This window comes from Mytilus galloprovincialis, chromosome 10 (assembly GCF_965363235.1).
Source record: "Mytilus galloprovincialis chromosome 10, xbMytGall1.hap1.1, whole genome shotgun sequence".
Taxonomy (NCBI): domain Eukaryota; kingdom Metazoa; phylum Mollusca; class Bivalvia; order Mytilida; family Mytilidae; genus Mytilus; species Mytilus galloprovincialis.
In genome coordinates, this window is record NC_134847.1 from 29,004,219 (window position 1) to 29,015,582 (window position 11,364).

The following is an 11,364-nucleotide window of genomic DNA, read 5'->3' on the forward strand; positions in this document are numbered from 1 at the left end:
CACAGTTTTTAATCTTTTCTATTATACTTTGCCATATAGCATCATTATCAATTTCATATCCGTGATTTACTCCTAGGGTTTTTACATTACCTGTAATCCATTTAATTTTATTAAATTTTAGTTTTTTCCTTTTAAGAGATCCTATAAGTAAACCTTTGGTTTTATCAAAATTAATTTTAGATCCCGAAGCTTTTTCATATAGCGTTAGGACATCAAAAGATTTTTCCACTGATTTCTCATTTTTGTTAAAAAGCTGAGTGTCATCAGCAAACATGCATAATTTACTTTCTATACTTTTACCCCCCTCACCAGGTATTTGAATCCCTTCAATTTCCTTGTTACCTCGTATTGCACATGCCATTGGTTCTGCTTGCAAAATATATATAAGTGGTGCTATTGGACAGCCCTGTCTGGCCGACCGTGTTATCGAAAAATATTTTGAAACATGTCCATTTGTTTTTATACAAGTAATAGCATCATAGAGTAACATTTTGATCCATTGTCTAAATTTCCCCCCAAAATTAATCTTTTCTAATACAAAATCCACCCATTCCCATTCAACTTTATCAAAGGCTTTTTGTTGATCAAGAAATATTATTATTCCATCTTCGTCTTCGTTGTCAGTATAGTCTATTATATCTTGAATTAATCTGTTAGCATCACTAATGTTTCTTCCTTTAACAAATCCTTTTTGATCTGGATGTATTATTTTCGGTAAGACTTTTTTCAGTCTCATTGCAATAAGTTTTGCTATGATTTTATAATCGGTGTTAAGTAATGTAAGAGGTCTCCAATTTTTAATAATTTCTCTTTCACCACCCTTATGTAATAATGTAAGAACCCCTTTATGTTGTGATTTACTTAAGGCATTTTTATCAAATATTTCTTGAAGGAGTGTGAAAAAATCATTTTTTATTATATCCCAATACAAAATGTAAAATTCAGATATAATGCCATCCTCACCTGGCGATTTGTTAGTCTTGAGATCTTTGAGCACTTTTTCTAATTCTTCCATATCTATATATTTCTATCAAGCATCTCCTTATCGTCCGAACTTACCTTATTTTCAATAAATTGGCAAAGCTTTTCACCGCTATGTTTGTCCCACCCTTCAGCAGTAAAAAGTGTGGAATAAAATTGTACTTGTTCTTTTAATATCGAATCAATATCATATTTATACTCACCCGTTTTTGTTTTTATACGATTCCATAACTTGTTTTGACCATTTTTCTTTTCTAAACTAAAAAAATATTTCGTAGATTTTTCACCTTCTTCTGACCATTTGAATTTTGCCCTAATTTTCGCAGATTCTGTTAAATTTGTATAAATATCCTTAATTTCGCTTTCAATTTCGGTTATTCTAGAATTGGTGATACTTGTTTTTTCCTCTACTAATTTTAATGCTTCAAGTCGTTTTTCAAGTTTTTTAATGTGATTGTTATTATATACCCGATTTAGTGTTTTACTAACATCAATTGTTAGAAATTTTATTTTACTTTAAGTAATATCCCACCATTCTTGTATATCATTATATTTGTCTTTACTATTTTTCCATCCTTCCCAAAAGATTTTAAAAGCATTTGAAAACTGTTCAGATTTAATTGTATTTAAATTCATAATCCACATACCCGGCCCTCTTTCTAGTTCATACAGCTTAATTTTTGATGTAACTATTTCGTGATCACTAAATGGGAAATGAGATATACGAGTGTTAAATATTTTACTATTCAAAGATTTGCTGCAGAAGATAAAATCAATACGAGACTTCGAGTTTCCTCTTTGAAACGTATAACGTTTTGTATCTGGAAATCGAGATCTCCATACATCATCTAATTCATATCTCAATACAAGATTTTTTAATTCAATTGTACCGACGTCATTATTTTGATGTGATGGCATTCTGTCCATTTTTTTGTCTAAAGTACAATTAAAGTCTCCTAATAATACGGTGTAGTGTTCAACGCTATCATCGTCATACACTTTATTTTAGTTACGCAGATTTTCGTAAAAAGTCTTTCTATCGGTACCATTGTTTGGTGTATATACATTAATAATATGATATACAGCATTATCTTTTTTATGTCACACATTTGACATCTTCCGTTTTCATCGTGATTAATAAAAGTTACATTCTCGGAAAAATTCTTTTGCAAAAGGAATCCCACCCCCCTTGAATCAGAAGTTCCGCAATTCCAAACTGATTCACCTCCCCCAAATTTTTTCCAATCATTACCCCAGTTATCAATATCAGATTTGGAACAATGTGTTTCTTGAAGACAAATAATATCAAACTTTTTTAAAACTAACCAATTAAAAATCATATCTCGTTTTTTATTGTTTCGTAAACCATTTACGTTTATAGAAGCAATTGACAAAGACATATTAAGTTCGAATAGTTTGGTTTTTTTTTCTTTCCTTCGTCATTTAAATGTTTCACTTGAATGCTTTGAACCTGATTATGTCTATTCGGTAAAATAAACTTAACGGATCGTTTATGTGTACATTGTATACATTTGTGTAAACAAATCAGGTAAAACTTTAATTATGAAGCGTCGTTTAAATACCGTATAAGGTGTTATAAACAGATACTTATTCATGTTTTCCACATATAACATTGTTAAGCGTCGTTTTAAAACCGTAAAAGGTCTAATAAACAGATACTTATTCATCTTCTCCATATATAACATTACAGTTTGGTATATCTTAGCAATGTTTGCACTTTTTGCAGTATATACATATAGGCATATAAACGAATTATTTCTAAATAAAATATACATACGAAAACAATGTTTAAAAAAGTGAACATAATATTTACAGTGATACATTTTTGTTTTTTTTGTTTGTTTTTGTTTGTTTGTTTTTTTAAATATTTGTTTTTTAACATTAAAATCAGATTTAATAGTCTAAGTGTTTTATCACATGGGTTTAATCATGATCTATTCCCGTCTCTTTTCTTGATACTTTGGATGTCCGGTCTGCAGATGTTGGAGTAGTTTTGTCACTTCTGTTGCGTTTTCGATCAATCGGAGTGTTTGATACGGTGAAGTTTGTATTTGGGCTATTTAGAAACTCACAAAGTTTACTGTTAATTCTTTGTGCGCCTTCTGTGCTGACGTGTACCCCGCTACTGTCATTTTTATCAAACAATGTTCTGATTACAGCTCCGTGTTTATAAAATTGATCATTTATATCAACAAATGCTACAGATTGTTCTCGAACACAAAGTTTTTTCATGAAACTATTTACACTTTTGGTTGTTTCGTTTATTTTCTGAAACTGAGCGCCGTTGCCTTTACGCGGTATGATATTGCAAAGACCTATCTGTGCTTCTGGAAAGCTAGACTTTACACGATTGACAGCGCTTGTTACAAGAAGGTTTATTTGATCAGAGTCACTTTTATTTCTACTTATGTCGTTTGTGCCTAGACAGATAACAACCTTTTCAATATCTTTGTTTTCAGTTTTTTGAAAAGCTAGATCAATGTTTTGTTCAATTTTGTCGAAGGATCCTCCAGATATTGAAGCGTTTACTACTGAATCGTCGATATGTCCGAGCCTGATGCAATTAGATGCTCCAAGGAGAACAGACACTGTCTCTCGTTCACAATTCGTGTTGTCTGATGAGATGGATTCTTTGTCGTCTTCGTCAGTGTGAATGTTTTTTGTATTGTCTTGTCTTCCCTCTAATATTTCAGGATCATAACTGCCCAATTCCTTTTTTTTTGTTTCCTGTTTGTACTGTTCACAGTCTCATCTGGCGTGACCATTTACGTTACAGTAAGAGCAGTATCCTTCACTTTTACAGGCGTTAGCTACGTGACCTATACCACAACAATTGTAACATCTCTTTTGATTCATGAGACTTGGTTTGTCCTTACATCTATATGAAGGATGACCTGTGATATGACAATAAATACATGGAGTGCGATTGTTATCAGCAAAAAGTCTTACTTCAAAACGACCAAAAGATGTTCTATTCGGAAGCACTGAATCACATTCCAGAATATCAATATACCGAGACCCATTTTCGATGTTTGTGCCTTTGATGACGCCTCGTTTTATAGAGCCTGGTACACCTTACCAAATCTAAACATCTGAGTACAAATATATAAGTTTTCTAGTTCGTAAGGTGCGTCTTTTATCGTTACATGAGTAATTAAACTTTCTACTTAATAAAATTTAATAGATCTGTCTCTTAGTGCGATGCCTTGAGCAGCTAGTCTGTCTTTAGTTTCAGGGTTTTTTAGGGTTACTATGCAGTCTTTTTCAGTGATTTGAATTGATAAAACATCCTCAATATCAATTACTTTACCTATTTCTGACAATACATCATCATGGGATATCCCTTTGAGTCCCTTGGTGAAAAAATGTATAGATAACTGTCTGTTTATCTTCGACATTTTTGTGAGTTCCGTTCAAGATATCAACGAATAGACATGTGTATATATATATATATATATATATATATATATATATATACAGTAGCATGGGTTCGAATCCCGGCGAGGGAAGAACCAAAAATTTGCGAAAGCAAATTTACAGATCTAATATTGTTGGGTTGATGTTTAGACGAGTTGTATATATATATATATATATATATATATATCACAAATACTAGATTGTTTTGAAATTAAGTTTGCGAAATTTACTCACAAATCCATCATTTGGTATAAACCATAAGAATATCTTGAAAATTGGCACCAGAAAGTTTAGATATAAGGAATTTATAACACTTTTCCAATGAGCACAAAAAACTCACACATCCACTTTCAAGGGGACATAACCCATTAATTAATCTTGATTGTGAGGCAACACATATTCATTACTTTATAATTTGTTTCATGGAATGAACATATTCTGTGATTCAAGTTTGCTTGTTTCAGAAACAAATGATTATTAATTAAATAATAGTTGTACAAATTCATATTAAGGTTCATGTGGACCCTTTGGCTAAAATCGCTGCATGTTCTCCTCAAAATTTACTCAGAGTACAGACAAACATGAACATCTGGAAAAGTTTTAAGGCATAGCATGCCCTAGATAAATAAATTTCAAATATGTTTCAAGTTTTAGAAAAACAAAATCTGAACAGGATTTTGCAGTGCACTTTTTTTTCATTCCTCCAGAAGGTACAAAAATAAACTAAATTCGGAAAGAGGTTTGATAACTTCGCCACAGGTAATAATTGAAGTGAACTGTATTAATTGACATAGACAATAGATGGACAATAGATACCTGACAATAATTGGGGATTTAAACTATGTACCTGAGTGTACCATGTCAAGCGAAACTCAACTGTTTGTTTATTTTACGAAAAAAAGTGCACTGCAAAATCCAGTTAAGTTTTCAATTTTCTAAAACATACAATGCATTTGAATTTTATTTATCTAGGGGCTATACCTAAAAACTTTTCCAGATGCACATGTTTGCCTGTACTCAAGAGTAAATTTGGAGGTGAAAATGCAGCAATTTTATTCATAGGGTCCACATGAACCTTAAAACATCGGGTAAAAGAGATGCTATACGTATACAATGAGGATATCAAACTAAAACCTGCTGCATTAGTTTGCACATGTCTACATTCAGTTGTTTGTAGAAGTGGTTAATATGTGTTTTTCGTTTCACGTTTTTAACACAGTGGATTCATTTATTTTCGTGGGTACCTTTTTTTACTGGATACAGGAAAATTTGCATTTTCGTGGATATTTAATTTTGTTGTTTCAGCAAAGTCTGCATACATTCCTTTATAAATTTTGTAATTCGTTGAACTTTTAAATTCGTGGTTCACCTGTACCAACGTAATCCACGAAAATGGGTATACAACGAATATTACGGCAAAAATATTTACGACAAAAGAATATTAGCGACAAAAAAGATGATTTCAGCTTTCCAATTCTAAGTAGCAACATTCCAGCTTCCAGCAGCACCTGCATACGGGGTATGTATCTCCCAATTGATACGATGTTCCCATGCTTGCATTTCCTATTATGATTTTCTTGATAGAGGGTTGCTGCTCACAAGGAAACTATTAAACCAAGAGTTACAAATGGTGAAGTTGAAATCATCCCTTCGTAAATTTTACGGACGCCATCACGAGTTGGTTGACCGTTATTGAATAACTGTTTTACAAATGATATCGGATATGTTCCTTACGTTGTAACTACAATCCCCTTTCCTTTCATGAATGTGACCTACCGAATTAGACTATTTACCGGATTTGTTATAACATGAGCAACATGACGGATGCCACATGAGGAGCAGGATCTGCTTACTCTTCCGGAGCATCTTAGATCACCCCTAGTTTTTGGTGTGGTTTGTGCTGATTATTCTTTAGTTATCTATGTTGTGGTATGTGTACTATTGTCTGTCTGTTTGTCTTTTTCATTTTTAGCCATGGCGTTGTCAGTTTATTTTCGATTTACTGTGTCCCTCTGGTATCTTTTGTCCCTCTTTTAAATAATCCACAGTATAGATTAAACCATTGATTTTCATTTTTAAATTGTTTTACACCAGCCATTTTTTGGGCCCTTTATAGCTTGTCTTTCGATGCGAAACAAGCTTTTGTGTTTGAAGGCCGATCTTTGGCATAAAACCTTGTTAATTTTTTACACGTTGAGACCTGGATGGAGGGCTGTCTCATTGGCACTTTTAACACATATTCTTATTTCTATCTACTTTGGTGCGACATGCATGTTTTGGCAAAAAAAAAAGATTCATAACTGGCGCGTTTGAATCCACACAAAAGGAAATCAAAATCAAACACGGTGGCAAAGGACATAAAACTCCTATGCCTAGTAAAATCTAAGTGTTTCAAAAAGTTCAACATTTTATTACAATTATTTCGAGTAATTGTATTTTTTATTTTTATTTTTGCCATTTCAATGTTTATATGGTTTTGAAATGGTGGAATAAAAATAACGGTTTAAAATGGTTAACATAAAACTATAAAAAGAACCATACTAGCAAATTTGAGAGTATTTTGTAAAACGTTCTAAGAGTAAGTCCCTTCAAGTCCAAATACAACCTTAAAAATGTATCGAACTAAAATAATGGTACAATATGGTCAACTACACTTGACGACAAATAATCAAACAATGGAAAAAGTAAAATTTCAAAATATCGAACTCCATGGGAAACTAAAAACGGAAAATTATTTATAAAGTGGCAAAAACCAAAACCTCATACACATCAAAGGAATGGATAACAACTGTCATAGTCCTACGTGGTACAACAATTTCCTCATGTAGAAAATGGTGAATTAATTCTGTTCAATAGCTAGCTAGACCCAACACTTGTACACAATGTTGTATGACAGTCGCAAAGAATTCCATTAGATTGACATTTATACTATAACGATCACGTGTGAGCAAAACAAACTGACATAAAAGGTTAAAATTTATAAATTTGGGTACTGTAACATTATAGTATTGTCTTAATCGCTATAAAACAAACAAAATTTGTCAACAGAGGTAAACACGATAGCATAGAGACACTTTTAAGACAACGGTGCATAAGGAACATGAAAGACAAGGATAAAAAATTGATCAGAACACACTAACACAATGACGGAATGTTTAAGTTCTGACCCAAGTCAAAATCATATTCAATGACGTTCTTTGATGAACTTTTGGTCCTCAATACTCTTCAACTTTGTACTTGTTTTGGCTTTCGAACTTTTTCGAACTGAGCGTCACTGGTCAGTCTTGTGTAGACGAAACGCGCGTCTGGTCTATTGAATTATAAACCTGGTATCTTTTGATAGCAGTTATTTGTGTGTTTCTCTGTCCTATATGTTCTTCCATTAATTTGTATTGTAGTCCTGTCATGTATTGTTGTCATTTTAATGTTATATTTAACATTTCCATAAAAGCGGGAGGTTTTGCTAGCCACAAACCCAGATTCAACCCATCAGTTTTTTCTTAAAATGTCCAATACCAAATCAGGAAAATGGCCATTTTTATATAATAGTTCGTTGCTGTGTGTGTTACATTTTAGTTTAATTTGTGTTTTTGATGTGTCGTAGTTCTCTTATATTTGATGTGTTTTCCTCAGTGTTAGTTTGTGACCCGGATTTGTTTTTTTCTCAATCGATTTATGAATTGCAAACAGGTTTATACTACTGTTGCCTTTATTCGATAACATTAGCTCATTAACGTTTTGCTCTTTTCTGTCGATCGGTAAACGAATATTTGCGTTCACAATGTGTCATCGTAGAAATCTAGTCCAATAGTTATCAAACATGGCCAAAGTATCATTACTCACGTTCAAATAATCGAGTCAAAATCAAGGTACAAATGATGGCAAACGATCACACAATATTTGCAAGCTTCTTATCAAACAAATTATCCATGGACGGACAGAAAGACGCAAAAAAACAACAGAAAGAAGGACAGAATGATAAAGCATACTGTTTATCCACAGGAGGGGACACTGAAAAAGACGAAAAAAGTGTTAAATGAATATCAAATAGCATACAACACTCACTTTAACTAAATTAAAACATAAACACTTATCTTCGAGTTTAGCCGTTCCAAGTTCGCATATTGACCCAGCTGAAAATGTTTAAGCAGGAATATAGACCCATAGAAAAGTATGCATTGTGATTTCTATTTCAATCCGATGGTTTTGACTTTATCTATTGTTTAGTCTATTTAATATGTTAAGGTTGTGTTGTTGTTATTAATGTTTGTGTGTTTGTTGTACCTTTCAGACCAACGAATAGTATAGGTCTTTAACGGTCAACTTGAGGCATATTCTAGCTGTAGCTCTCGGCTTAATCTGTGCACATGCAAACATATAAACTAGTTATGCCTTTAAAATCTACCGAACACTCTAAATGACTAATCGTTGCTTTTCTATTTAAGATATGCCCAAATATGCTTTCACATATACACTCAACGTTGGAAAAAATCTAAGTTAATAAAAATGCACTTTTTTGGTAACTTGTTTTGCTTTCCTTTATGTAAAAAAATCTATCGGTATCCGAACCTCTTTTAAAAATGTTTGTTTTTAGCATCATTACCTTGCTTTTCATCTTGTTACCTTTAATAAACTTTTAATTTTGTTGGAACATTTTCAAAAATAGAATAATAATAATAAAAAAGAGTGTCAATGTCCCCCGCGTTGCACATATTAAAGCTATATAAAGTGCAAGTATTTTTACTTAACAAAACACGCTCTTTTTTTGTGATTAATATCTAAGAGAAATGAAGGCTACATTTTGCATATGAATTGTGATTTTCATTATTACTTGTATTTTCAAGGGGCATAAGTCGTTAAAGTATTTCACCAGCAATCATTTATGAACGCGTCAACGACATTGCTGATATAAACCTATGATAAGATTTTCATAACATTCTGGTTAATTTTTCACGAGTGCGCTGGCAATACAATTTTCATAATAAATGATATTCGCAATCGACATAACTATTTTTTATATTATTGATCGGCACTGAATTTTAAACTCGCAAAAAACATGCTGATTTAAAGCTGTGATCTGAGTTTCATAAACATCTGGACAGAATTGAACGATGCAATTTAACATATAATTAAAAACCAATTGTTCAGAGAACAATTGAAGGTCTTTCCACTAGTAAAGATTTATTTTGATATTGAAATATTAAAAATCAGTTTAAAATGTTAGTTTCTGATGGATTTATATGAATTTAAAGCAAAGGTCAAAATCTAGAACGTTTTATTAACCTATGACCTTGACCTCAATTTCAAGGTCACAAACCAAGGACCTTAAATCAAAAGACCCTAGGCCTTTAATATGTTTGGTTAATGAGTAATATCACTTTACGCGTAATTCTAAATAAAGGATGGGTGAAAATTCCCATTAATTGTCTACGTACCCGTTCAACCAAAATATATATAAGTAACGACATGTCGCAACTAACAATTTTGTAAAAATAACTTGTCGAGATGTTATTCAGTGTTTGAAAATAAGCCATAATAAGCCAAAATCAAAATTTAGAATATGACCTTGACTTTTGACCTTGACCTCATTTTCATTTTTTTATACCAAGGATGTCAAATCAAAAGACCTTAGGTTTTTATCACTTATGGTTTACCAGTTAGAAATGCAAATTACTTATATCAAATACACAAGAAGAAATAACTCTCATATGGGGTCTCCGAATTGTTTCGGTTAAAATTAAAATCCTAATCCTGCAGATGTAACGAGCAATTTGGTAAAATAAATTTGTCGTAATCTTTTACGGTTGCGAAGGAAGAGTGGCCACAAGAAAAACTGTATTTGGGGAGGTAACTCTTACAACGTATAGTATTTTGTTACGCGGTTGTCAATATTTTTAAAGATTATAACCTATATGATATCATATTCCAAATATCTAAGCGACTCTTTTAAACAACAAAACTACGCAAGAAAAAAATTTAGGCGGAAGAAAAAAAAATAATAATAATCAGAACAAAACCTATAGGTCTTTCCACGGAAAGGTGGAAAGACCTAATTACTATCTTGTAAGGGACATAACTCTATAAAATAATTAACTGATCGGCACAAATTTTCGAACTCCTCGAAGATATTGCTGCTGATATAAACCCATGATATAAGTTGCATAAATTGCATTCATCAAAAAGAATTACTTATGAGTTTCTTGATTTCGATCACTGGTGAGTCTTATGGAGACGAAACGCGCGTCTGACGTATTAATTTATAATTCTGGTACTTTTGATAACTATTACGACCAATGGGTTGATGCCGCTGCTGGTAAACGTTTCATCCACGAGGGTATCGCCAGCCCAATAGTCAGCACTTCGGGGGAATATCAATAACATGGTCATTTTCATAAATTTTCTGTTGACCAAATGTAATATTTTATTTTAATAGATTACCTTGACCTTATTTAGCACAACTGGAGGGAAGTATTACACTGATGAGATATAGAGATATTGATTATATAATTCTACGTTAAGACGAGAAACCGAAACAATGATGTAAAAATTTGTAATTGAAAATATGTACAGCTACAAAACGAAGCAAAATTTGAGTGAACATCAGAAATTCAATTGTTAAAAAAAATCACCTGCATTTTAAAACTTTATTTTGTAAAAAGTACGTACATTTATCATTGTAAAAAGTATTTGCACAGAGAGAATAAACCGATGAATTTATAAATATATGATTATGGGTCTATAACTGGTCTCATCATATTAATTATAAGTAGCGAAAATCTACTACAGCAAATTAGTAACGATAATATATTGAGGGAACATGTGGAAGGACAAAACATTTCTTTTAATAGACGCACTGACGTTTTTCCCCATAAACTTTGATAAATTTATCTTACATTTCCTTTAGTGTGATCAAATTGAAAGATTATGTATGGATAATGTATAATA